The 5,486-nt window shown below is 38.5% G+C and overlaps 1 pseudogene; it reads left to right on the top strand.

Annotated features, from left to right (window-relative positions):
* The first annotated feature begins 2,166 nt into the window (after nucleotides 1-2,166).
* LOC127218121 (uncharacterized) lies at nucleotides 2,167-2,275 on the top strand (annotated as a pseudogene).
* Nucleotides 2,276-5,486: the final 3,211 nt, after the last annotated feature.

Below are 5,486 nucleotides of genomic sequence, written 5' to 3'. Positions count from 1 at the left end.
TTTCACATTATGCCTCCCAATCCCACCCCTCCTCCCCAGAATAAAACAAAGTAAAAGTTAAGAGGAAAAAAAATGTTTTAAAAGGGAGAAAGGGAAAATGTCATTATGGAATCTGCAGTGTGACACAGTGAGTCATGCAGTAAACCCCTTTATTTACATGCAGACATTCATTGCAAAGAATTACCAGTCTGTTTCAAGGCCCCTGGTCTCCGTTACACCATTGGTGTTGGGCCATCACTGGGACACTGTGGACATCCTGTTGCTGCCCTCTTTTGTGGAGATCTTTCAGCCTTGGGTCCACAGAACTGACTGCACCCCTGCCCCCACCCCTGTGCTCCAGCAGATCACAGATGCGGTGGATGTTGGAGTTGGCCAACATATAACCCTGGTTCTGGGCCTGTGGACCTGCTGGATTGGTCAGCCTGCCAGCTCTCTCCTTTCTTCACCACCAGGTTGAGCTCCCAGCATTGCCATGGACAGTTTACCCCTTGCAGTGATGAGCAAAGGGCAGGACCAGTTCTCCCTTTTTCACATCCTCATGATCAATTCTCTCACACCTATACCTTCAGGGCCAGCGCGACTACGTAGTCTAGGTGAGGTGCAGGGCCTGGCCTCCCAAGTACTGCAGCTGATGAGGGATAGGGATAGCTCTCTTGCTCTTAAGATCTCAGGGTCAGCTCTCCCACCTGCCTCAGACATTGAGGAGCTGGAGGAGGGCGTCTCTTCTCTGCCCATTGCCACCAAATGACAGATGAGTAATGGGGACAGCTCTCCTATGCTCATGACCTTGGGGCTGGCTCACCCACACCTCCACCAATACAGTTCGCTCTATTGCACTGCCCAGGCGAGGGCAGAGCCTGCTCTCCTGAGGGTTAAATGCAAGTTTTCTATTGCTGCTTTCTTCACTGTTTTACATTTCTGTCTTCCAGGCATTGCTGCCATCTTGCAAAGCTCACACAAAGTTCATCATTTGGAGGAAAGGGCATCAGTAACAGAAGGACAAGGTGGACATTACTAAGGACCTTGTGAGTGTTGCTTATTTAACAAATTTTATGCACAACCCCATTTGTAAGACACCCTTGTAAATGTTTTATAAGTATTAATTCACTTAGTGTTCATTATAGCATTATCATCTTACAGGAGGAAAAAATGAGGAATAGAGAGGAGTGCTGATTAATTTTTATTGCCAACTTGCCTGGGATAAGAAAAATCTAGGGCACTGGTGAGGTATATTCTTGAGTGTGTCTGTGAGGGATTTTTCACAACAGGTTAACTAAGAGGGAAAGACATGATCTATATATGGGAGATACCATCTCATAGAAAGGCTTCCTTGACTGAGGACGAATGGGAAAATGTGAAATCTTTACTCTACTTTATAGTCTGCCAACATGTAAAAAGTCAGCCTCACACTCCTGCAGCGATAGTTCAAAGCAACTCCTGCTGCCATGCCTTCCTGGCTATAATAGAATGTATCTTCAAACCCTGGAGCCAAATAAATCCTTCCTCTTATGACTTGCTTGTTGCCATGTATTTGATCACAGCAACCGAATTAACAAGAGGTTAACTCTACTGCTTAAGTTCTTACAACTAGTAGTAACAGTTTAAAATCCAAGAAGTCAGATCTTTAGTTCATTCTTTTCACCTCTGTGTTCAGGAGATACCAAGTTCTTCTGCTTTACTATTATGAAGATTTTTAATGAAGACATGTGTTAGTGAAAATGAGCTAATCTCCATATTATCCCAAAATGTAGCAGCTTTTGTGGATATCTGGTTGTTGAGCAGCCCTCAAATCCTTCTGAATCCTGATAACTTGACATAGGTCTAGATCCCAAAAATGAAACATTTTCCTAACCATGGGTTTATTGTGATCAAATGTATTCTTCCATTTCTAAGATGAAATTATGTTGTCTGATCTCTAACCTCTGTCTTTTTCCAAGTTCTTAGATGAAGTATGATACCAAGCATGACCTGTTAGGTTACTCAACCATCTAGCAAGATGAATAAGGAAAGATTTGTATGCCAGTAATAGTGGTTGGTTATCGATAATGTACTATGTGCTAAACCTGAGGAAAAAAGTGCTTTGATATTGTCTCTTTATCATTTCCTTCTGCCTATAAAGTGAGTTCTATTACTGCTTCCATTTCATATTTAAAACAAAAGTGACATCTTATGCCTTTTGGACCTGCTGGCTGTGTCAGTCTTCCTAACTGTTGAAGAGCATGTTCTTGTTTATTGGCAAAGCTATATCAGATTTTGTCTTACACAAGTAATATTTCTCACTGCTAAGAAGCTGTGAGATGCCAGTTATTGGGCAAATTTTCTAAATTATTATTAAAATGTTTCTTGAAAAAAAAGAGAAATGAAAAAAAATAAGGGTTCACATAAGTTTAGACCAACCTAAAGTTGGACTTGGAAGTATGTGGAAGAGTCAGGAGTTTTACTTTGGGCCGTATCTGATCCAAAGTCTACATTCACAGTCACTATTGATTCTGCAGAATATTTTTATTCTAAAGTTGTGTATCCAAGTTATAATTTTAATATGATACACCATCCTCTTATAATCACACAAACTGTTTGGAATATAAGATAACATTTGCTTTGTCCATAACTGGCCACCCTGTATAGCAGCTTTTCATGAGTGCCAACTTTTCTTAGACAAGTTATAGAAAGAGGGTGTGAGAGGATTTACATAGGCTAAATGGATTAGGGCATATCATATATCACATTCTTGTAGATTTATTTAATGAGAAACTTGGGTCTTCTGTTGGAATGGTCCTAAAGAAAGGAAATGGAGTGTTGTGACTAAAGTATAAGAAGCATCACTTTAGCAGGTGAAAATATTTTTACAGCTTTTGACTAATTGATATTTGCGCAGTATTCCTATATGTAATGTTTCCTTGTTTTTAAAGATAAACAATTGCTGCTCTAAAATGAATTCACTTTAGCTTGAAAGCATCTGAGATAATATTAGAATGATGGATATTGCTAAAATATCCATATAGACGAATAAATTATCTAAAGCAGCCCTTAAAGCTCATTTGACTTTATTAATCTTTATAACCCAAGTGATACCCCTAATCAGGAGGATCTTCTGTGCCTCAGGGTCCAACTCTAATTGCCAGTTAATAAAAATGCCAGGGTGTCCTTAATCAGCCAATTAACTGACCTAACAATCATAATAGAGAAGGAAGGTGGGAGGGGTGGAGACTGGGAACAGCGAGTCCATCAAGGTGCTGTGTGAATTCTTTAAGGGTTAACAGTAGAAACTCTTTAAAGTGAAGTGATTTTGCTCTACCTTGACTACTTTCCCATTGCTCTTTCCTTTCTCCCTTCCCTGACATTTATAATTATTGGAATCCCTAATTGGCTGATTAGCAATTTTTAAAAAAGAAAATGGAAAAGGAGGAGATGAGAGGAGAGATTGTGGGGGGGGATTTAGGGAAAGAAGGGTGGTTAAAGACGTAAAGATTTAAAGAAACCTGGTTATTTACTTTCTGAAATGACATATAGAAATAGTAGCTAAGAGTTTATATGAAACTGAACCACCTTTTTCTCTTTGCACCGCAACAGTTACTTTTATGAAGCCCACAATGTTAGCATACAAATTAAGTTCTAATATGAAAAGTCTGGTATTAAGGATGCTAGCTAATTTTCACTAGAACATGCCTTCATGAATAATCTTAATAATAGTAAAACAGAAGCTGTCTTTACTGAAAGCATATTTCTGGCAGAGTTAGATTTGTATTTGCTTGATGAAAATTGTAATATACTAAGAATATTTTAAAAAGTATGCATGTGTAATGTTCTCTCAGTTATTATTTACCATTTTTAAATAATATGAGAAGTTGATTTTGTATTTTAAATACTTAGAATTTGGGCTGGAGGTGGAACTTAGTGGTAGACCAGTTGCCTAGCATGTTGGAGGCATAGATTCATTCCTCTCCATATTTACCACCAGAGAATGGGGGTGGGGATAGAATTAAGTAATTATCAAAAATTGTTAGTGCTCCAAAGATCTCTCAGTTGCTTGGATTTTCTTATACAAATGCAAGCATGCGGGTATGCATACATGCACATGTGCGCGTGCGGGCATGCACGCACGCGCACAAACACACACACACACACACACACACACAAGAGAGAGAGAGGGGATGCTGTCAGAGAATTTCAGGATTGATTTGTTTTACCAACTCAAATCTCATTATAACTTTTCCTTAGGTATTATGAATTATGTAATACTCTTGTATCCTTATTACTACTCATTTGGACCTTTGTCATGAATCTATGACTTACAGCATTTTGGAGCCTTAAAGATTGCCTACTTCTTTCTTGATGAATAGAAAAGTCAGAAACTCATATGGGAAAAGAAGTCTAGAGTTAAATGGAAATTTTCTGGCTGAGCTTGGAGCAGATCTCTGGATTCCCAGTTTTGTGTTCCTTTCTTCCTTCCAGTCTTCCCCCTATGTAAATGACATCAAAGGCCAGAGGACAAATGCCAAGTACCATATTCTGTTAGAGACTGTTGGAATGCAACATCTGTGCTCTCCAAGCCTGGTTGCGTTCATTTTTAAATCATTCTTCAATGGCCAACTCAAAAGGCATATGTCTTAGTTTTATTTTTATGAGCCCCATCTTTCTTCCATGAATGTATTATTAACATGTCTTTTTTGTGATCTGAAAAGTTCTCAGGGGAATAATGGTGTCCTGAATTTGGAAATGGAAATGACTATGGATCTATTGCTTTTAATCTGATGGCTGCTCTTTTAGTTCTCCAAGATCCTGCTTCAAAGAATTGTTTCAAAATAGATCTACTGCTGTTATAAACACCTGAATCCTAGCCAGAATGTGCACCTTGGTTTATATTGGTCTCTTCTGGACGGACTAGATGTTTCCTTTTGCTTTCCTTTTTGCTTTATTTTGTTTTCAATCCATATGCTTTAAAACTAATGTGTGTAGAAAATTGTTAGTTTTCTTACTAGGAACTTTTTTTCTTCTTGAATACAGAGAGTTTATCACAAATTGCTTGTAAATCAGGTTCTGATTAGGAAGTAATATATTCATCTGTAACTCCTGCATAAAAGTTATTCAAGTATTGTGACAAAATAAGTGTTGTTTACTTTATACATTTTGTGCAAATTCTAAAGATTTCATCTAACTTCAAGGCTCTCATGGAGTCTCAGGGATTGTGGCTTGCCCACTGAGAGTATAAAGGCTGACTAAATTAAGTTGATTTGCCTGTGAAAGAAATGCTTCCATTATTCATGTCAGTAGCCTGTCACATCAAATTGAGGGAGTGGAGAAAACCCTTTTTTATCAACATTTAGAACCAAGAAAAACCAACCATTGAGGGCCTGAATTTCAATTGGGGAAAAAGTCAAGCTGAAAGCAGAGTTCAAAAAGGGGGGGTGGGTGGGTGTTTGTCTAATGTTGAAAATCAGCAGAGGAGATTGATTTAACTTTGGCTGAAACTTTTTATATAGACAGAC

The sequence above is a fragment of the Phodopus roborovskii genome, unplaced genomic scaffold (assembly GCF_943737965.1).
Source record: "Phodopus roborovskii unplaced genomic scaffold, PHOROB, whole genome shotgun sequence".
Classification (NCBI taxonomy): Eukaryota; Metazoa; Chordata; class Mammalia; order Rodentia; family Cricetidae; genus Phodopus; species Phodopus roborovskii.
This window is presented reverse-complemented; position numbering and strand designations above follow the sequence as displayed.